The 23,939-nt window shown below is 40.3% G+C and overlaps 1 protein-coding gene across 2 annotated transcripts in view, besides 1 other annotated feature; it reads left to right on the forward strand.

Annotated features, from left to right (window-relative positions):
• Positions 1 to 23,939, forward strand: part of Adk (adenosine kinase) — a 395,996-nt gene that overhangs the window by 284,149 nt on the left and 87,908 nt on the right. The window lies entirely within an intron of this gene.
• Positions 22,137 to 23,661: an enhancer, noted in NCBI's record as "VISTA enhancer mm1738". NCBI's record gives its function as "enhancer in: forebrain[3/7]" and the evidence as "EXISTENCE:transgenic organism evidence [ECO:0001131][PMID:17130149]".

The following is a 23,939-nucleotide window of genomic DNA, read 5'->3' on the forward strand; positions in this document are numbered from 1 at the left end:
ACCATCCCGAATGTCCCCCTGTAGTTGTCATGTCATTGTCCCTGGCTGTTTTAATGCAGTAGCTTCTTTTTTTTTTTTTTCTTTTTTTTTTATTAAATATTTTCTTCATTTACATTTCCAATGCTATCCCAAAAGTCCCCCATGCCCTCCCCCGCACTCCCCCTCCCCCTACTCCCACTCCCTGGCCCTGGCGTCCCCTGTACTGGGGCATATGAAGTTAATGCAGCAGCTTCTTGATGTCTGCCTTTTTCATTGTCTTAGGAGGTGGGGGTTCAGACAGGGTTTCTCTGTGTAGCCCTGGCTGTCCTGGAACTCACTCTGCAGACCAGGCTGGCCTCGAGCTCACAGAGTGTTAGGATTAAAGCTGCACACCACCACCACCTATTTTATTTTTTATGTAGACTTCCTTATATAGGAAGTGTATTTATGTAGAAATGTGACTGGATATAAAGGGGCAGACTTTGATGGTAAGGAACGAAGTGGAGGAATTCAATAAGGCTGTCTGATCAGGTTCTCCTGGTGTCTGCATGCAGAGATCAGGATCCTCTATGAAGCTGGGGTGCTGTAATCTGTCAATTTTTTTTTATGGCTAGGCCTGACAGAAGCAGACAGTATTAGCCTACCTTGAGGAAGGGGTTCAGAGCCACAGACCAAAGAGCAAAGTGTAGATAATAGCATCTCACATAGACCACACATGGACTCACTTTATAGCAGGCGGAGCGTTATACAGAGGAAGGAGCACTGCCCACGTTAATTGGACATTCATATGGGAAAGCTTCACCCTTACCTTACACAGTGTACAGAAGCTGCTTCTGTATGAATTATATATTAATATGAATTCTTACAAAATTATGGGAAAATATCAATATGGTTGTTAGGAGCCAAAAAAAGGCTATTAACAGGAAATATTAACAAAAAAAAAAAGTCCTTAGTTTTAGTGTGCTTGTTAACAATCAAGAAAACTTGATTTACTTTTTTAATTTTATTGTTATTATATGTTTGTGTGCATGCGCAAACACACGTGCCCATCCTGGCATGTGTGTAGAGGTCAGAGGACAGCTACTGAGAGTGCGTTCTCCCTACCATGTGAGCTCCAGAGATGAAGCTCAGGTCGCCAGGCTTACATAGCCAGCTCATCAGCCCCTAAAATTAAAGCCTTCTTTTCATCAGCAGGCATCTTTATGAAAGTTAAAAAGTTGGGATGAAGGGTTATGTGGCATTCTAGGCTGTGTAAAGAAATATGGTTATACATAATTTTTGTCCTACACCATAACCAATACTAAACAGAGATCCCTACGTTTAAACTACAGGCAGAAACACTTTCAGATCATATTCATTCTGATGTAATGCCATTTACTCTGTAAACGTACATACTTCAGAGTAACTGATTCATGCATAAAACATGCACATATTTCCACATTCACTTACTGGATAGGAGGCCTTGTTTTTCCCCCAGCTGATCCTCTTAAATCTCACTTAGCTGTGAAATACATCACATACCTGTTAAGTAAATCATGAACAGGTGCTCTCACTTGTACCTGGGAGTCCATCATGGCCACAGCCAACCCGTTACATGGGTGCTGGAAATGGAACTGAGGTCATAGGGTCACAGCGGGCACTTCACCACCTGGCTCCCCAGGGAAGTAAAGATTTGAAAGTTAGGTAACAGTGGTGGACAAACCTAACCACAATCATTTTCTTAGCCCCCATAATCACTGTTAGTTGAAAACTTCTTCTTTCTTTGATTTTTACCTTGTGATTTTGCGTTTAGAAAGGAGTCCATTAAATCCCAAGACTTCACATACTTGTCACAGTTAAAATAGTACACTAAGAGCAAAAGGGACTTGACTGTAAACAGGTACCAGGTACCTTTAGGGGGTCATGGACGTCTGCTAATATTGTGGTGACGTTTGGACAGTGCTCACACAAAAACGGTACACTGGAAGGTGAATCTTTTATATAAAAGTACAGTTGTTTTGTTTGCTAAAGACACTACTAAGGTAATGATCAGCCAGCCACAAAACAATAAAAACCTGGCTGGGCAGTGGTGGTCCAAGCCTTTAATCCCAGCACCTGGAAGGCAGAGGCAGGTGGATCTTTGTGAGTTCAAGGCCAGCCTGGTCTACAGAGTAAGTCCCAGGACAGGCAGAGCTACACAGAGAAACCTTTTCAAATAAATAAGTAAATAAATAAATAATATATGTAAACAAAAACATGCATTCACAAAAAGACTCCAGCTAGATTTACAACTGGAAACAGTGTCCATGACCAAGATAGTTTTTCTGGATATTTTGGGGTGTACATTAATACTACTAGGTAGGAATAGTGATACATGCCTGTGGTCCAAGCACTGGGAAAACTGAGTCATGGTATTGTGAATTTCAAGTTATCCTGTGCTACATAGTGAGGTCCAGGCCAGCCAGAGCTGCATGGTAAGACCTTATATCCAAAGTACTAAACAAAACAAAAAGTCCATTACTAAACAATAAAAGATCAGCTCCTGGGACTGGAGAGATGGCTTAACAGTTAAGAGTGTGTACTGTTCGTATAGAGGACCATGCCAGGATTACAGCCACCTATAACTCCAGTTTCAGGAGGCTCAGCACCCTCTTCTGGCCTCTTTGGGCACCTGTACTCATATGTACATACCTACACACCTAGACACATATATTCATAATTTTAAAATAAAAATTTTAAACATGCTTTAAAAGAACTCCTATTACCCCAGCTATATAGGTTAAACTCAGGAGTTCTGGCTTGAGCAAGAAGAGTCAGACATAAGCAACTGTTTGTATGCTGCTTTGGGGGAGGGGCACTGAGTCAGTTTCCCTCCTCAGAGCAGTCCTCCCCCATCAGTCTCTCTGGTGCTGGGATTACAGGTGTGAGCCACCATGCATGCCCTAACTAAAAAGAAAGACAATATTCGAACAGAAGGCAGAAAATAAAGACTCTCTTTCTGAGTTTAAGAATTGATTCTAAAAGAAAATATGAGAACTTTTGGGAGATGTTAGATATAGTTTTTAAAAATACATAATGCTGTCAGTTCCAAGCCAACTGAGCATTCCTAATTGTCTTTTTCTTCCTCTTTTTTTTTTCTCTTAAATTTAATTTGATTGATTGATTTGAGAGTTTTTTTGTTTGTCCCAGGTCTCACTGTATAGCACAGGCTAGCCCCCAACTCATTATCACCCATGCCTCCTGAGGGCTGGCTAGGCAGGCAAGTACTACCCAACCTCACTCACACCATTTTTCATTTTTTATTTTCTTTTCTTGAGACAAGTTCTCAGCATGTGACTCTGGCTAGCCTAGAACTCACAGACATCCCCCTGCCTCTAGCCTCACCATTTTTTTTCCTAGCAAAGCAAATCCTGCCTTTGTTTCTAGAATAAGAAGTTGAAGAATTGCAGCTAATGCTATTTAACATACACATATATATGGCATACAAGCTAAAAAGATTATCTACACAAATTGTCTAGAGAACCTCAGGGAGAAAATAGTGGGTCTTTTGCTTTCTTGCATATGGTTTTTCTTGTCTTTTCTTTGTTGTTTCAGAATAGGTCCCAAGTATTTCAGGCTGGCCTCAAGCTTGACTGTATAGCCAAGGATGGCCTAGAACACAGGGTTGTGCCGTCAGTCCTGGTTTATACGTTGATGAAGATGGAGCCCAGGGCTTCATGCTTGCTAGCTGAGCTACCTCCGCATCCTGCATAAGCTTTTGTATCGAAAACAAAGGAGATCCTGTGATAGCTGCTTGTACTGTGTTCTTAACTGTTTCTTATGGTAAAATGGGGTCTTTGATGTTCTACCTGTGAAAGGGTAATTATGCACTGATGTCCTCTCTTCTTTTTTCTGTCATTTTTCTTTTATTATGAAATATTTAATATCTTTCAAAGAATACGTGTAACATATGTACATTACAAAGCACATGTTTCTGCCTCTGTTATGTAAAGCTCTTGCCAGCCCTCTCCTGAGCTGATGCCTATTCTGACTTCTGTGTTTTCATTCTCTTGAGATACACACATACTCACAGACACAGTCTCTCTCTCTCTCTCTCTCTGACACACACATACAGTTCCCTAAGATACAGATACACATATATGCATGTGTATATATATATATATATATATATATATATATATATATATATATGTATATGTCCTTATATATTGCTAAGTTATGCTTTTTTTTAACTTTACTGACATGCTAAAGTACAGTATAGAGTCTCTTAAATCTTGTCTTTCATGACTGCATCTCCATGATTAATCCATATTGTTTATTTATCCCTATCACTGTATAAAGTTCTGTCTTTAGCACCTTCATGTATTTTGTTCTTATCCTCTCTCCAGTCCTCTCCTTAACCCTCAGCAAGAGTTAAGTGTGAAAAGAGATTAATGGGCTGGAGTGGTGATGCCCACCTTTACCCGGCCCTTGGGAAGAGAATCCCTGAGTTGGAGCCCAGTCTGGGCTATGTGATGAGCCCTGGGAGGGAGAGCAGAGGCTTCCCTGCATGGGATGCTTTGAACAAAGCCTTGAAGTGACTCGGAAATATAGATACCATTAGATTTTGCTTCTGTTTCTATAAGCAGAGTAAGCTATATGATTTGCATTTTTATAGCAGGGCATGAGTTATATAGCTATAATGGCAGCTGCAGGATAGAAAGTTTTAACACACTAGAGTGAAATGTATCTTGGATACAGTCTTGGTATCTGAAGATCAGCAGGCTCCATATGGTGCCACTGAGCCAGTAAATCTGAAGGAAATATTCCTGTTGCTGGAACATCTAAGAGTATAAGTTTCTTTTTAAGTATACAAATTTATAGTCTTTTCATCTGACTTCTCCATGATTTTTAGTATAGCCTCCATTGTTTGATGTGTAATTTTAAAATGATAGCAAAATTTCTAAACCAGGAAGTTACTACATTGAAAGACTTTTCAAGTCAGTTAATAATGCCTACTAATAAGAATAGTGGATTCCCCCAGTAATCCACTCTGGTAATAATGTTTAGTTTACTAGAATGGTATTTGTCTCCTACAGAATATAATCTTATAAAAGAATCTTGGAGTAGCAGGCATGGTGGTGCATGCCTTTAGTAACAGCACTTTGAAGGCAGAGGCAGATGCACCTATGTGATTTCAAAGCCAGACTGATCTAGAAAGTTCAAGCATAGCTAGAACTACACAGAGAAATCCTGCTTTATAAATAAATAAATAAATAAATAAATGTATTTATAGTACAAAACATAGTGTGTGTATATACCAATTTAACTTATTTCAAATATAACCACTTTTTAATTATATGTGACCATAGGTTTAAGACAGTATGAGATTTGGTATAAAATTTAAATTCTTTAAGATTTAGTTTTTATTATTTTTAACTGTGTATATATGTGTCTGAAAGTGCACATGAGTGTGGTGCCCTTGCAGAACACCTCACGTGGATGCTGGGAACCAAATTCAGGTCTCCCTGAAGAGCACTTTGTGTTCCTAACCACTGAGCCATCTCTCCCGCCCCCTGAGTTTTAACTTATAAAAATAATTTATGTTAGCCACACAATAGGGTGCACACATGTAATGCCAGCATTCAGAACACTGTCACGGATCCTCTCAAGGGCAGTCAGAACTCCAAAATGTAAGTTCCAGACCAGCCTGGGCTATGTGGCAAGACCCTATAGCGAAAGGCAGGAAGGTGATAGTCCGTCATTCCCTATGTGTTTGCTTTTGATATCAGATGTAGATAACCATCCATAGGCCAAAACTGGGAATAAAAAAGGAGAGAGAATGCAAGAATTGTCAGAGAAATTTGTTAAGGTTTCTGTTATAGACAGCATCATATGAAAGATTTAAAATGAAGCCAGCATTGGTAGAGCTAGTCAGTAAGACCGTGGACAGCCAGAGCTTAATAGTGAACGGGGATCCAGCACAGTGAAATCTTAGGAGGACCTTGTTTCTTTGTTTTGCTCCTCTAGCCTGGCTATTGAGATAACGGTAGTGTGGAATCACGGATTTCCCTTCTTGTATCAATCTCTAAATTAGACTCAGGTGGTCTGAACAGTGGTCTCAAGCCCTACAGAAAAGTACACAGGGTATGTTTTCTACTGTCCATGGCTGAGGCCCCATTTATCCTTATGATATAGGGTGTGGCATAACTTGTCTATGGATCAGTTATTGTCTTTGTAAGAAGCCACTGAAGTAGCCGGATAAAAGTCTAATCATTTGGTTTTTTTGAATGGGGAAAGCATTAAAGAGAGTAGAGGCTTATTAACATCATTGAAAAAAATAATAGGTATTTTTATTCTAAGAAGTCATGCATCAATGAAATTTAAGTTACTGCAGCTCCGGGGCAGCAATTACTTACATATTGACAACTTATACATGTTTTACATGCCTGTTTGCTCTCTGCTCCCTACTGAAATGTAGTTACCATAGCAATGAACACATCACGTGGTTCCCTTGCTAGTTCTAAAATAGAGAACAGCGATATGCCATATGAGCTCCATTTACTTTCTACAAGGACTGCATATACAACTTGAGGCCATTCCATACCCTTCAGATAGCTTATCATTGATTTGAAAGACAGTTGGTGGGAGTGTATTTCCAGCCTCTCCTGCACTAGACTATGGTTAGCTCCTTGCAACTGAGCTAAAAGAGTAACTCCAGTAGAGCTGACTGGCCAGGACTCTGCTGTTGTATATTTAACTAAATATTTTCTGGGAAAAATCAGTGCTAATTCAAGATTAGATAGGAGGAGCATATATAATATTTATGGAAACATTTTCTCAGTCTCACTGTTCAATTCTTAACCCATCTTCATTTGGGGTTGTTTTGTTTTGTTTTTCCTATTTTTCTCTAAAGAAAGAGTTCATTAATATAATACTGTCTCTACAGATAAAGTGATCCTAAAGTACACCAGAGCTTGGTTTAGAATTAGCAGGTGCTAAGTTCAGCTGAAAGCTTGTAGTTTCCTTGTGGGACCGTTATTTCTTTACACAGTGTCAGCATAGGTTGTACTCTGTGACTATCAAAGGGACTTCAGGTCTGTATGCTTATTGCTGTCAGCTCCCCACTAAGTCCCAGTCTTGAATTCTCTGAGCATGTGTCTGGGTAGGATGTCAGATCGCAAGGATACTTAGCAGCATACCCCACTTACTGGGCCGTTTCGTGGCTCTTGTCTGGAGTGGTGCAGCAGTGCAAATGCCGTAGCATATTATGAGATGTGTTACTATGTGACTTTTCTGACGATGTATAAAGCAAAATCTATTTGAATTCCAGCTGCTGGCCATACTACCCTGCTGTCTCTATAACTACTAATTAAAATTCTTAAATGTCATTTTTGGTAGGAAACAGCCTTGAATTTCTTCTGTCCAGCCTCCTGCCTCAGCCCACTGAGTTTATAGGCACATCCTACAACATTTAACCCCCACTGCCCTCCCCAAAAAAGTTGTTGTTTTTTTAATTCTTTATTAAAAGTACTACGAAAAATTATGCCATAATTTATTATTTTATTTTGTTGCACTCCTTTTTTTTTAAAGATTTATTTATTTTTATTATATGTAAGTACACTGTAGCTGTCTTCAGACACTCCAGAAGAGGGAGTCAGATCTCATTATAGATGGTTGTGAGCCACCATGTGGTTGCTAGGATTTGAACTTTGGACCTTCGGTAGAGCAGTCGGGTGCTCTTACCCACTGAGCCATCTCATCAGCCCATTTTGTTGCACTCTTTACTGAAACTTGGAATAGGAAAATTGGGTCCTAACACACAGATTAGTAAATTTATGAAGCTAAATGGGTTTTCTGTTTGGCTACAACTGACAGAACATAGGTTGTCTGGATAATACTTGTTGCTATCCTCTCATTTCAGTTGTAATTGAAAACCACATAACTGTATTACTTATATCCACACAGCACTAAAACAGAACAAACTATTGATGTTACTGGTCTTGTACAGAAAATTCACGAGAGTTGTATTATTAGTGAAATGCATCAACAATCACCTGCAACCTCAGTACAAAAGTACTATAGGGATCCACTATGGCTTTCCTGCTTAGGGCTTTTGGGTAGTTTTCCTTATCATGAATATTACCATAGTATATCCTATGGACTTTATATAAATATTTCCATATGCTTTCAATCTCTAGGCCTGAACTGCTTGTTTTTTAACTTGTGGAGTGTTACAAAAGTGCCTCCCAGAAACTTCAAACAAAACACATCCCTAGGGCACTGGAAAATCCTTCTGGGGCCATGCAGATGAAGACCTGAGTTCGGCTCCCCAGCACAAATATTTTGTCATGGTGATGGCAGCTTGCTCCCAGAAATGAGGAGGCAGAGGCGGAAGAGCTCTGGGGCTTGCGGCTCACTTGCCAAGTCGGTGTGCTCTAAATTCAGTGACAAGAGCCTTGCTCAAACAGAAAAGGTGGTAGCATCCTCAGCTGGTAGACATACTTGGCTCCAAACCTAAGGACCTGATTTTGAATTGAGATCCCTGAAGACCTACATGGTATATAGAAGAGCCAACTCGTATAAGTTGTTCTCTGACCTCCACATTTACACCGTGGCTTCCTCACATACACATTCACATGCCCACACATAAATCAGTAAATGTAAAGAGTAGAGAGCAATGAGGAAGTCACCTGGCCGGGACTGCCCTTCGGCATCTGCAACAGTCTGCGCACATGGCCATGTGCACGTGCACCGCACACACAGTCATGCTCTCAGCTAAGCATCTGCTAAGGTTTTGCAAATTTTAAAATAACATTTTGTTTTTAAATTTTGCATTTCTAGCTATACTGTTGAATTTCTTAAAGGTCTTTTTGTTACTGGGTTTTGTTTTTCTTTTTCTTTTTTTTTTTTTGGTGTTTTTAGTTAGGGCATTTATGTTTTTCTCTTCTATCAATTTCTTGTTTGCCCATATTTCTTTTTGTTCAAAGTTTTTTTTCTATTTCATTATTTTACCTCATTTAAAAGATTAAGCCCAAGTTGATTTATAAACATTTATTTGTCTTTTGACTTTCTTTATTTTTGATACTTTCTTGTATCATTATTTAGTATTCTGTTCTCCAGATAAAGTACTGTGACCAAGGAAACTTATAAGGTGAAGGGTTTCTTCAGGCTTATGGTTTCAGAAGAATAAGAGTCTATCAACATCACTACAGGGAAGAGTGACAGGTAGAACAGCTGGGAGCTCACATCTAGAACCAAAAGCAGGAAGCAGAGAACAAAACAGCAAGGGTCTGTGGCTTTGGGACCTGCAAGCCTGAGCCAGTTAACAAGACCACATTAGCATTCCCACACAGTGCCACCACCTGGGGAAGCGGTATGCCAATGTCAGGGTCTGTGGGGATAGTCTCACCCAAACCGCCATACTTGTAAATGGATCTTATAATATTTGTTTCGCTGTGGCAGTTTTGCAAGTTATAGGTTATGGCCACCATCTTATTGATTAGTTACTAATTGTGCCTTTCATGGGCCTTCTAATGTAGTCATTTGCTTGTTTCATTGCAAAAGTTAGTCATTTAAGTCCTAGTTTGGTAGATATCCTAGATGATGCGATGATGCATCCCATGTAGCCCTGGCTGTCCTGGAACTCACTCTGTAGACCAGGCTGGCCTCGAACTAGAGCTGAGATCAAAGGCATGCACCACCACTGCCTGGCTTTCCTATTCCTACTTACAAAGGATATAATCATACTGGCAACTATGTTTCAGCATAGCAAAGTAGCAGTGGTCAGCAGCCATTTCTGAATGTTGCTCTAAAGTAAAGTAACCTGGGGAGCCACAGTAAAAGCTGACAGCGCTAGCAAGCATTTTGCTCTTTATTTGATAGTGACTTACATATGCATTTATCTGTCTACCTTTTAGCATTGTGGCTAGAATGTGTAAGCCTTTCCAAGTCAGTGTATTAGCACAAAAAGCATAGCAACAAGTATTTCCCACAGAGTGGAAAACTTCCCTTAGATAGATGCCACGCTACAGTTCTCCATACTGTTCTGCAGGTCACCAAATTAAAACTGTCTATTGACATGCTTGCTTTATTGCTAGATGCTTACAAAAATAACGCACCAGGGCATGTTTAAAGTATGAACTATACTATCTTAAAAGAACCCTTGATCCTGTTCAGAATATTTACATTCCAAGTTATAATCACATTCTATGTTAAATAGTAAAACAAATTGTTATTACACAAAAGTGTATAAAGACTCTTTCCCTAAAGTAAAAAAGCAGCAGAATATAAAAAGAATCCATGTATTTATGTATTTAGTAGCAGTGCTGTTTGTTAAGGGAAAGTCTTACTGTTTGGAAAGCCTCAGCTGAAGTCATTTCTAGAATGTAAAAAGAAAAAAAAATCATGAAACATTCTGTACATGCCCAGATTTATAAGTAGAATAAGTAGTTATCTGTAAGTTTGCCAATTCAGGTCTACCAAAAGGCGCTTCTTTCCTTAATACCCCAAGGATACGTAGGACATAAAGCTAAAAATATGAATATTGAATTAACTTCTAAGATGGCTTTAGGAGACTAAGTTTGACTCTCTTTAGAAGATTCAAAATATGTTGGAAGGCATTCAATAATAACTGATTGAGGGGCTGGAGAGATGGCACAGTGGTTAGGAGCCCTGACTGCTCTCCAGAGGATTCAGGTTTAATAACCAGCACTCACACCATGGGTCACAACCACCTGTAATGTTAGTCCCGGGGCATCAGCACCCTCTCCTGCCCTCCACAGGTACTGAATAGCCACACACACATGTTGTGTACAGCATACATACAGACAAAATACACATGAAATACATACGCAGAAAATAAATAAATCATTTAGAACAAGTAGATTGAGACAGATTTGATGCCCCAGGCCTATCATCCTAGTACCTGGGAGCCTGAAACAGGACTGCCATGCTGTGAATTTGAGGTTGACTTGAACTATATGATAGGGTTCAGGTCAGGGCTGGGGACGACACGGCTCACCAGTTAAGAGCACTGCTATTCTGCGAGTGGACCCAGGTCCAATTCCCAGGGCCCACATGGAAGGTCTAGTTCCATGTTACTCTAGTTCATGACTAGACTCTAGAAGGTCTAATACCCTCACAGACATACATGCAGATAAAACCCCAATGCGCATAAAGGTGTGGGTCTTTTGGTTTTTGTTTTGTTTTGTTTTTAGTTTCAGGTCAGGATGAGATAAATGAGAAAAGGGGCTGGGGTGGGGAATGACTTTGATTCAGGTAGTGGAGTGCATTCCTGACTATCAGCATCCTCAGATCACTCGGGATGTTGGTGAATAGTCACAGTGTTCAGGAAAGCCCGATACACACTATACCATCTCGGTTGCCTAGAATGGAGAGTGTGTGCACATGGACCTATGACACGTCTCACTGAATTTCTTGTAAGCTGATGACCTTGCTCTTTGCCTTTTATATTTTTGTTTCCTGTAATCCACATAATTTTTTTAATCTAAATAAAAAAAGAGGTCATCTATGGATGGGTGGCAAACTGTTGCCTGGCTCCCCTGAATCTGCCTTGTTGTTCTTGATGAATTCCCTTGGAACTTTACCTTTGCTGGTTTTGTAGTCTAAGAAGAACTTACATATGAGGTTGTAGTGTGCTTGCCTATTTCTGCCTGGTGTTTTTGAGCCCATTACAATAACTCCACCTTCCTTAGGTTTTCCTCAAAACATGTCTTAGTTAAATGAATGTTTAAATCTTGCTGTGAGCCTGGCACGTCTCTGCAATGATAAAAAGTGAGATAGGTGAACACCAATCCTGGTGGTTTAAAGTATTGTTCCAGGGATGTCTAAGGGAAGGCTGCCTGTCCTTTACCTTCTGGTTCACCGATACCGTGATGCGTAGTGAGTGCTATTCAAATAAATAAGGCCCAGGAAATGTTGAGAAGACTAAGAGCCTCCTGTTATCCCCTTCTCTGATATTTACATAGAGCACTTAATACAGAAGTAGGACTTTAATGACGGCTAGTTGAAAAGTCGGTGGTTCTGGTTTAGGAGTGGGCTCAAGGGCTTGAATACAACGCAGTGCTTGCAAACACACTCCCACTGATTAGCAGCAAGTCTGGTTTTCTTTAGTTGCCCTTGCCCTTGACCTCTAACCTTTTTGTTTTGCATTAGTGGCCCAGCTTGTGCTAGCCAGCCCGGATTGTTAATGTCCATGTAGATGTCACATACTTCTAAAGAACAGGGAAAATCAAGTTCTTATTGTGTTGCTGCATCACAAGTCTAGTCTTCCAGCTAAATGCCAGAATATAAATTACATCTCTTATCAAATCTGGCGCATAAAACTTTAGGATCCTTTTTAATATAGTGCATATGCTTTCAATAAATGTCTGTTTTGGCAAGAAATCAAATGGGTGTCTTTTGTGTCAAGTACACTTGCATTCTATTTTCTACTCCATAATGTTAAAATGGTGCTTGTAAACTAGGTCAAGGGCAAAGAGAACGTGGGTTCTGTGTTTACTTTACACTCATTGAGTAGTTTTTTTCTTTGCATGTGTTGTATTAGAGGTATTTAGTTTAGTTTTTCTGATTTTTGTCTTGTTTTTCTTATGGACCAAAATTCAGTGACTGCACTACCATCTTCCCACTGGCTCTCTCCAGCCACTGTGTCTTTTTTCTCTTCTCTCCAAGAGACCTTTGTACATGTTCTCACTTCTCTTCGGACTCTTTTTTGCCCTGTTAATCCAGTGTTAGTAACCTAGCTAACTTATTCTTTAGGCTTCCATGTAAACATCATTCTCAGATATTCCTTGTTTCTCTGCATCACTAACCTGCTCAGTTCTCCTTCATGTCTACCGAATCACTCTGCTCTTTGGTCCCCTCCTGGTACATGGTCAGTGCGAGCATGGTGAAAGGATAGCAACTCTGCCATGAAGACTGTGCAAATTGTCCTCAAACACTTTCTTGAGTCTGAGTTCCAAATTGCTATTTTGTAAATATTCTTAGTGTTATTTCTGTAGAAAAGGTATTTTGATGAAAATAAATATTATAATGGATATGGATGTATGCATGCACGCGCGCACGAATACACACACACACACTCTTAGTACTGTTGTATAATCATTTCCCGAGAAGCATCTAGAAATTAGCTGTTTACTTACCAATTCCCCCAATCTCTGCCTGCATCCATGCCTTCTAACAGGCCTTCTTAGAGTCAAACCTAGAATCTCGGAAATCTCTCAGAAAAGTGCCATCTTTAAGAAGATAGCATGGCTGCAGGGTGTGGTGGCGCACGCCTTTAATCCCAGCACTTGGGAGGCAGAGGCAGGCAGATTTCTGAGTTCCAGGCAGCCTGGTCTACAGAGTGAGTTCCAGGACAGCCAGGGCTATACAGAGAAACCCTGTCTCAAAAAGAAAAAAAAAAAAAAAAAAAAAAAAAAAAAAAAAAAAAAAAAAGATGGTACTGTGTGCTGCCTATGTATGTCTTCAAGCCAAGGAAAACCAACAGTGCTTCATGTATTCTCGTTGATGGCCCATGAGCCCTGGTCTCCAGTTCTCTTTACATCCTCATATATTTTGCTTTGTGCTTTTACTCTTTTTCTTCCCAACATGGAAATCTTTGTTTTCAACAAGCTATTTCCGACTGACTTTCCTCCCTCACCCCCTCCATAGATGTAGTATTCCTCAAATTTTCTCACCATGTTGGTATCATCTCCCAATATTCATACAGTGTGCCAGATCAAACTCTTGGTTACTTGTGTATCATTTTTAATTGTATGGAGCCTTTTTCTGTTTTTAATTCTGTTCTTAATTTCACATATGTCTAAAAAGTTACTTTAAACATATTTTCTTCAAATGAAACATGATTTTAAATTTCATTCCTGCTAAATTAATTAAGAAACCTCCCTATTTGGGGGCACTTTCGTTCTCTCCCCATCAAAGATCTCACACAAAGCGTTGCAAGAATTATTGTCTACTATCCCCTGTGTTTTACCCATACTGGCTGTACTAAGACTTCCACTGTTAAACCATGTCAGCTCTTAAAATCAGGGGCTCAGCTACTTCTAAGACAAGAGCCATCTTGGTCACAGCTGGACACTGAAGTAGTTTCCTGTTCTAGATATTTTCTGTCAGCTCCTCTGAACAGGCTCCTCACTCTTTTGTTCTTCCCTGTCTGTACCCAGGAGCCCTGAAAAAATAAATGCTAAGTATTAGTAACATGGAGAAAAAATGGACATTAATCTGTGAGACTCTAAATTATTTAAAGGATCGTTCTAGAAACCTCAGGTGCAAGGCTGCTGGGTGAAAGGAAAGCACATTCAGAAAAGGTGAGACACAGGAGTGAGATCACCGTCGTAGAGTACAGCCTGCCTGGTACCGTGGCATGCTAGCGTGTCTGCATTCTCCTGGAGTAGTGTCATATCCCTAGCATTTGCCTGTAGCATTTGCCTGCAAACAGCATTGGCATGACTGTTCCTTAACAGCTAAGTAAGCGACACACTGGATTCCAGCAGTTTAAGATTGCTGCCTGTGGTCCTTGTGACTTTTAAAGAGTTCCTAACAGGACAAATGCATAAGCCTGGCTCTCAGGACGTAACACGTATTAAGACCTCACTTGCAGTTCTATTTCTCAGATTCGTGGATATGATTAAAATTAAAATGGAATAAAACTTTTAAACGACAGTTAAATAAAATCCAAATTGATTGTGGAATAAAGGGCAAATTGTAACTCGTAGTCATGTGGCTCCAAGTTCTATGTTTTAAAATTCCTCGAGAACTGGCACAAAGTTCTCCTATAATAATTTCTGCCTCTTAAATGACAGGTGCCCCATCTTTTATTGTAGCGTTGAAATTCCCATCAAGTGAGAAAGGCACAATGTAGAATTTATGAGGACTTGCCTCCTGACTTGAGCCACGGAAACACTACCACAGCGTCTACCCTCAGCCTTTTCCTGTGTCCCTCTCCCCTGTTGTCCTCTGGCCTCCTGGGTCTTTATTTTTTTCTTCCTATTCATGTCACCTAAGGCATCCCTCCAGCACATGGCTCTTGTTTCTACTTCTGACTACATCTAAATGCCATCTGTAAAGTTAGAGATTCTTACGGAGCTTGTGTTTAAACCTCACGAGTGTCAGCACATTGTTTCAAACTGCAACCTAATTATTAAATGTAAGTTTGAAGACTGGTGATGATTCATATTTCCCAGCATCCATACTTTGCAGTTTGTTTTTCTTGGCAAGAGTTTGTTTCAAGTATCCATGAATGAAGAGAAAGGTTTCTTGTGTTTTGATTTCTAGAAAGAAGTAATGAGTCTTTTCCTGCCATCTTTTAAGATATTATTTTACCTTTTATAGATAGCAGGGTTTAAATCTGTTCATTAATATTATAGGCCAGTTATTTCTTAATCTGTAGACTTTTCCTTAGGGGACCCTCCTTAATTATCTATGACTGTTAAAGCCCACCCCCTAAAAACGTCCATTTTATGGTCACTGAATTTCAGTTAGAAAAGATTTTCACCTGAAAGTCGTTATTTATATTATGAAAATTGGTGGGTTTATGTATCATTGCTTAAAATGGTTTGTGTTTATGTTTTCTCATGTGTCGTTGAAGAATTTTCACTCTTCCCTCCACATGGACCCTACAGTGCACGTGTACCCTCAGTCACACCTCTAGGCTTAGTCCAGTTCAGCCTCTTCCTGTGTCGTTTCCCTTTAAGTTAAAAATTCGATACCCCTACTTTTACTTTTCTTCTTTATTTTCTTTGTCTCATTTTATTTAATCGAAGGAACCCGTAAGACTGTCATATAACTAGAAATAAATGGTATCTTATATGTTTGTCCATTACTAAAATTCATAAAGAGGTGGAAAATGATGACTGCTACCTTCCTTTATTCTTACCACAGATACTGCAAGAAAATAAAAAATAAAGCACCCAGTCATCATAGCCAAGAGAGTCTACATAACACTGTCCGTGCCTGTGGAGCATCACATGAGGGCTAACACTGTCCCGGTGATAGCATAGCGGGGGCACTCATCAAACGTCGTCCAACATCCACTGAATAGTATGAGTGTGATGTATTTGACTTTGAGGATATTACTGGGAGTTCATATTTCATTCCACAACCGTTCAGAAAGTTTTCTTTGGTAACACTCAGTGATTTGGAATGCTTTTGAAAATCTGAGATAGAACAGACCTTGAGGCTTAGTGTTCGCTACCTGAACTATCATTTTCTAGACTAGTGTCTCACTGGTTAGCTGCACTACCAGCCTTGGCTTATCATGTTTACTTCAATAATACCTTTGTTTTGTTGTGCTTTCTTTTTTTTGACCTTACCATCTTTTTAAAATAAATGTAGATCACTATCCTCTGCCAGCAGTGGGAATGTCAAGGCCACCACTGTGAAAGAGAATGTACTGGTAACTCAGTCTCCACAGCAGTGCTCAGAAGGGGCCTCCGTCTGTAAACTCTTTCCTGTGGAAGCAAGTGGAACTGAGTTCAGATTCCTATTTACAAAGCCGAGCAAATCAGCAAGTTCTTATCATGCTGGTACTGGGGAGGGAGAGTAGGAGGATCCCGGAGCTGGCTGGCCAGCTAGTATAACTGAATCTGAGGGTCCCGGCCACTGAAAGACAGGCATAAGGTGTGGGGCAAAAGGAAAAGAAATGCAGTGTTGCCCTCTGGGCTCCACACATGCACATACACACACACAATTAAAATGGCTTTACAAAGCCGTTGTGTCCTAGTCACTCTTCTATTGCTCTGAAGAGACACAATGACCAAGGCAAATTAAATGAGAAAGCATTTAAATAGGGGCTCGCTTACTTTGTGTCAGTATGGCGGCAGGCATGACACTGGAGCAGTGGTTGAGAGCTTCCATCTGATCTACAAGCGAGAGGCAGGTGAATGAGACTGGGCGGCCTGGCTTGAGCTTTTCAAGCCTTACTACCCACCCTCAGTCACTCTCTCTCCAACGAAGCCGTCGATTCTTCCAGAACAGCTCTACCAAATAGGAAGTAAGCATTCAAATATGTGAACCTATGAAGCCATTTCTGTTCAAACCACCACGCCAAGCTCAGCGTGTTGTTATGTTTTGCTATGTTATCCTTATTCTCTTTGGTGTTCACTGTCTACCCAAAATGTCTAGCCTGCATGCAACCTTGAAAATGTAATTATAATAATGCAAATTCAGAGTTTAATATTCTTATGGAAAAATCTATTCTCCTGATTTTGTACTTGGAAGCAAACCATATACCTTAATTCCACAGAGTGGCTTTCAAGAGCAGGACAGCTCTAGGTATAGCAGGAAATGCTGGTTATAGAAATACCCTCACAAAACACAGCAACCCAGCGACTCTCCAAGCTTCTAAGTCACAGCTATAAAAAAGTCAAATGGCCTTTTACTTTTTTAGCAGAGACATTGCGTTTGCCAGCTAAACCCATTCTAATGCACATTTTTCTGTTTTGTACTGTGTGTTCTCAAGAAGCTGATTTGTTTATTCATTTAGACAGAAATAAAACTGTAAGCCTGTGATTTGAAAGGCAAAGACAGGATTATGATCAAATTTAGGCTAGCCTGAGCTACATTGATATCCTGTCTTAAAATATATATATATAAGAATCATGAAATAAAAAGACATTAAAAAAGAAAAGAACAAGAGCTCATAGCAATGTAATGTGGCAGTTTGGGGACTTGTCTTTGCTTTCCATATCATTTGGGAAGTCAACAGGGGTTTATTGTCTATTTAATGCAAATGGAAAAAAGAGTTTCTGCACTAGGGACTTAGTCCAGTAAGAAAGATAAACTATCTGTACAAATAACCATGTTTTCATGATTGCCAGTCTGAGCAGCTTTTATAACTTGAGCAGAATCCTTACTGCAAGAAGCCACTCATGAACAATGCAGAAATGCTTTCCAGTAAGAGAAAGATGGCTGAACTAACCCTGTAGGGATGGGTAGGAGTTTGACAAGAGTGGTTGAAGGTATTCTAATTCATTTAGTGCCTACATGTGCAAGGTAGCATGGAGGAGGAAAAAAGCCTGGGGCATGGTAGAGAGCAGCAAGCATTCTAGTTTGACTGGCACATAGTGCATATGTAAGGGAATAATAAAAAATCTGTATGCAAAGACAAACTTTACGCTTGTGTACAAGGATACATTCTAACCTGATGAAACTCATACCAGTACCTAGACGGTAGACTGCAGCACTCATACTTGCAAGAATAAGTACAAGCATGGCCTAGTTGTGAAGCAGGAGATTGGAAACCTGGGTCTTGGAAGTTTAGATTGGATGTGGCAGAATTTGGGACTTGTCAAAAGGACTCAGAAAGCACAGAAGGATATCTGGTGAAGATATCAGACAAAGAGAGGATGAGAAATCCACCTCCCACCAATGCCCATCCCACTGGATGGAAAGGGGGAACCCATGAAAAGCTGAGTTACTTTTCTTGAGGACACTTAGCAAATGCAGGCAAGGAGAAGAAACAGAATACAGGGAGTGGAGGAAGATATGCAATCAAGTCTAAGAAAGTTTCCTTGGAAAGGGTGAACAGTACGGAACTCTCAGACATCAGCAAAGTCTCATTTTCACCTATTTATTATCCCAGAAACTACCTCTGACATACGCCATGGCATGCCCCGCCCCTTCTGACATGCACCATGGCATGCCCCGCCCCTCACATCCATACACACGCACATGGGTGTCCTCCTGCACGCAGAGTAATAATGCATCTTGTCAGCCCCAAATCTAGTGCCATCCTTCATACTCATTACCTCTGTAGTCTCAGGCATACTCTCATCTCTTCACATCTTTACACTCCTGCCTGTAAAATGAAAGTAACTTGTTCTTAGGACTTGAGACAAAGGAAAATATTGGCATTTAGTGAGGAATCAGATTACTTAAGCCTTTATGGTGAATCCCACGCTGTCCTTTTAGATGAGATGAAATACCTATACTTCCAAGAGCCTTTTCTCGGGCCGTCCCCTCCTCTGTCTCTTTAAAGATTTGTTTATTTTTATCTTGTATGTATGAGTGTTTATTTATCTGCATGTATGTATATGCACCATGTGTGAGCCTGACTCCTGAAGTGTCCAGAAAAGAGAAAGCCCCCAGGCCTGGAGTTGCAAGTTCTTGTGAGCCACGCTGTAGGCGATGGAAACGGAACCCAGATTCCCTAGACAGCCATTTTAGTCAAATTGATAAGTTTTAAGTTCAGTGAGAGTCTGCTTATGTCTCAAAAAGTTAGTGGAGGGAGTCATCATGGAAAGGCACCCAACATCAAACTCTGGCCCCTACACTCACTCACGCACATCTATACACACCCAAGCACTTACATTGTTCTAAAAGTTACCATTGCTAGATAATCAGGCTTAAATTGTGGTGAGATTCCTATTAACTTCAATTTAAATGTGCTTCAAGGTAAAAATGAATTTTTTTTTCTTTTAAAACTATTTTTTTCTTTAAATTGTGGTGAAATTCCTATTAACTTCAATTTAAATGTGTTTAAAGGTAAAAATGAAATACTTTTTTCTTTTAAAACAGTGAAATTAGTTGGCTTTGTGAAAATGAGTTTCACTTTGTGAAAGGGTTAAGGCTCATGAACTAAGGCCCATTTTTTTGGCTTGTGTTTTGTCTCTTAAATGTTTTTTTTTTTTTTTTTTTGGTTTCATTAGTAGAGTCATAATTTATATACTGACTATCTAGTTTTTATTATATACTATTGGACAGAGGCCATGTCTGTCTTTATAGTTACACATTGGCCCACAGAGTTTCTGGCACTCAATAAATGTTAAATAATATTTCTATTCAGCATTCTGCAGACAGGAAGCATATGGTAATAAATGTCAGAGCACAGGTTGGAAATCTCCAAAAAGTTATACATTATATTCTTCAGAAAAGCCAGTTCAGACATTTTTGTGAATGAAATTTCTTTTTAAGAGTAGTTCCCAGGCTCAGATGTTTCTTAACAGCTTTCCAGCCTTCACTTTCTTATAAACTAAAGCTTTTCCTCGTTGGTAATAATAAAATTTTGAAGTGTTAGCACTAATGCAGTTGCATATGAAAATGTATAAGTGATTTTATAGATAGCACAAAGAAAATGCAGTTCATCATCTGAAGAAAAGCTCAAGATAACATTCAGAGTCTTAAACAATCTGTCTTTATATTCTGCCGTGCGGGATGTGTAAAAGAAACAACAGATATTTATCACGAAATTCCAGTATAACTTGGAGGTTCATCGTGGCCACAGCTGTCACAGACCTCACAGTGACATTAGACTTATTTAACTCAGTGTCTTTCTCACCTGAGTATTCCAGCACTACTTAAAAATCTTACTGCAGTCTCGGTGAGCGTGCCATAGCCTAGAATAACATATGACATGGAAATTGAAAAACCTGATGCCAGAAAAAGGAATTCTTTGTACAGGCCATTTCCCAGTTAGAAAGACATGGTTAACCTCACTGAGCTATCCAGAAGTGTTCTAAAAACACGGATCCAAAGCTTCTTTCCATTATTTGCTTACCCTGTGATTGATCTTCTACCACACTGTGATGTTGCTTGGAGTTTCGGTACCTGTGATTAAGAGTCTGTCATAGGACTAACTAGAGTGTAACCCCAGGTTTTGGTCACCTTGCTGAAATGTCTGTTGTAAAGACTCTGATGCTCACTGCACAATGGTCATTTTCCTCTCCATGAGCTCCGTACAGTATAGAACTTCTTAGATGGAGTAAGATAAAGAGAGAAGAAATGGGCTAAAGAGGATGAACAAAACACTGCATCTCTTTGGTCGTTTATTAGAAGCAAGTTACTAGCTGAAGCCCATACTCTAGGAAAGGTTGTCCAAGGATTCTGGGTACCAGAGTCAGAGATTCCTGAAGCCCTCTGCTGTAGCCCACATCTTTCAGATAAGCTAGGCCACTGAATGTATTCTAGGTCTTCTAGTTTTTAAGAACTGTCCAAGAACTTACATTCAGTAGGCAAAATGTCTTTGCAGTATTATGTTAAATGTTTCCACTTTTTTAGTATAATCCAATAAAATTAGTATTAGCCCAAAGTGAGCAAAATTTAATTAATCAATAGATGAGCTGAAAGCTTGCTACACAGCAAAATGGCTGTAAAACTGAATCTTGGTATCTTTTCCTCTAAGCCCTACCTACACTCTTACCATGTTGCCTGTCACTGCAGAGAAAGCCATTCAAAACAGCATCATGCCTCAGAATAAGAGGTCTGAATTTTCTATTTGTATAAAGAAAGTGTTATACGTAGGTTCTGGTTAGAAAAAAGGACAAGAGGTTGTTGTCATCATACCTTAGAGTCATCTATTTGACCCTAGTTAGGACTTAGAGTGGTATTTTTTTCATCTCATCATTTTAAGATCTGCAACAGCTGGAGCCCTTTATCCTAACAGATGCTCTTTGTCTAAATCCATATTTAGGAGTAAATATTTTTCTGATAAAGGAGAATGATGTGAAAAAGAGGCATTGATCTGGTGCCCTATTCTCCCTAGGTGTCTTCCTCTCAACTGCCAGGTCTGGGGTAAGGATCATGGAGATTGTTCCCAGTGAAGCCACACGGCCAAACCCTTGAGTCTTCTGCTGTCTGTAACAACAAAGCGGTGTTATTGGACTAGTGTTTCAGATGAGTGGGCTGCTGTCTGAGGGTCTAACCTGAGCCTTCCTTCCCCTTTCCATTTCAGCTTATACCCAGGACTCCTCATGTCTGAGGTGCAGGTGCAGGACGTAACACGCAGATGGTAGCTCTAACTTGGGCCCATTGTCTTGAAGTGCGGCACAGGATGTAGAAGGGTCAAGGTCGTAAGCTATGACAGTAATGTAGGTTAGGTCATCCCCATCTGCCTAGAAAATCCTAGGTAACCACAAAAGCAAAAGGGAAAACCGTTCTTATAACACCTGAGTTTGGAAAATTCTAATGATTTCAGATCAATATGCAGAAATTGTATTTCTATAATAACTGGTTACAAATGATTGAAATGAGCATGAACAGATTGTAGTTTTAGTTAAATATCAATTCCATTAATTCTGCTTTATTTAAGTAAGAACTTGTGTGCATTAGATAAAATAAAAGGAGTTTTCTCATCAGTTGATGATAAAAGAAACTATTGTCTTTTGTGCACACAAACATATACTTGCTTTTCTCTCAGTCTGAGGATTGTCCTTTGGGAGTGTGGGGGTTGGGGGTTTGGTTGCTTGCTTGCTTTGCTTTGGTTTTTAGAAACACAGTTTCTCTGCCCTGGCTGTCCTTGAACTTGCTATGTAGACCAGACTGGCTTCAAACTCATGGAGATCTGCCTGCCTCTGCTCCTGAGCGCTGGAATTAAAGGCGTGTGTGTTACTACACCTGGCTTAGGATTGTACTTTTTTAATAATAGCTTGCTGATGTTTTTTAAACCTCACTTCACAATCTTTATCTGGTGCTTTTTGATCACCATGCTTCTAGTCTGGGTGGTGAACCCATGAGCCTCTGTCAGTCCTAAGCTGCTTGGTGTGGACAACAGGAAGATGCTAATTATGCCTCATTTCATTGACAACACTCATCCCAGGAAGGGGAAAAGGCTCTGTTGTTACAAAAGACATAGTATACGCATTTCCTTCATTGCAAAAGATAAAGGATTCTGAAAACTTGACCTGTCTCTGAAACAGCATAATGGTGGAAGTGATGGAGACAGAGGGAAGGGTCAGTGTGAGGTGCGGGCTGATCAGAGACTCTTCCCACTCCCAGGCCTGTTTGGTTTTGCTCATGTTGCTGCTTGCCATGCATGAATGGACGTGCTGTACTCTGGAGCAGGCAAACCTCCATGTCAGTATTCTATCTCCTTAATCCCTCCTCCTTTGTGATTTTTTTTTTTTATGTCAGATCTAAAATGGGGAGCCTTTTGTAAATACAGTGATTATCACGTGGATAATCACCTGCATCAGGAACCGCCCTGCCTCTCTCCTAGCCCTAGCTGCTCCCCACATGTCACAGCCCCTTGGTGGCTGGATTTTAACCTGACTGCTTCATTAGATTTGTGAAACGCAGTACGAGGAGGCGCCCTGGGGCAGCACAGATGGGGACTTGCTTGTTTTCTTTTCTCACTTTCACGGCAATGGCACACTAACAAGTCCTTTTCAATTTAGTGTGATCAGTTCACTTGGAATCACTCCTGATGCTTGGAACCTGCCTAACTTCTGCCCACCACCCGTGCTCACTCCTTCCCTGTTTTCTGACCTAATACCTTTTCTCTCTGCTCTTTCATGTGGTGAATCTGAGAGCAAAAATCCTGCTTAAAATTCTTGCTGGGTCAACCTGTTCCCCTCTGTTGTTTTGTTTGTTTTGCTAAGAGGGGAAAAATAAATGCCTTTCCATCATTGTATCTACAAACACCTTCAGATCAGAGGTTAGTGTGACAGAGTCCACAGTGATGTGAGACAGCTGCCAGCTCTAATGGTGTGACTTGGGGCTCCAGTCCAAGATCAAAGGAAGGTGAGAGGAAGCCAGATGATAAGATCATTTTAAGACACAGAACGAGGACTTAGCTGTTCTGATGATAGGGCACAGCTCAGCAAGCCTGTGTGAAGAGGCACCAAGATAGAAAATTGAGTTGGCTTTTCCTAAGAATGTCCATCCTAAGCCAGAAATGTGCTGGTGCTTGCAACTGTTTACATATGTGGAAATGTCCTGAGGCACCCCTTCCTTACAAGATAATGATTTGAAGCCAAGCACTGTTGGGAGCCGCGCCCACATTCGCCGTTACAAGATGGCGCTGACAGCTGTGTTCTAAGTGGTAAACAAATAATCTGCGCATGTGCCGAGGGTGGTTCTTCACTCCATGTGCTCTGCCTTCCTCGTGACGTCAACTCGGCCGATGGGCTGCAGCCAATCAGGGAGTGACACGTCCTAGGCGAAGGAGAATTCTCCTTAATAGGGACGGGGTTTCGTTTTCTCTCTCTCTTGCTTCTTGCGCTCTTGCTTCTTGCACTCTGGCTCCTGAAGATGTAAGCAATAAA

The sequence above is a fragment of the Mus musculus genome, chromosome 14 (genome assembly GCF_000001635.26).
Source record: "Mus musculus strain C57BL/6J chromosome 14, GRCm38.p6 C57BL/6J".
NCBI classification, from domain to species: domain Eukaryota; kingdom Metazoa; phylum Chordata; class Mammalia; order Rodentia; family Muridae; genus Mus; species Mus musculus.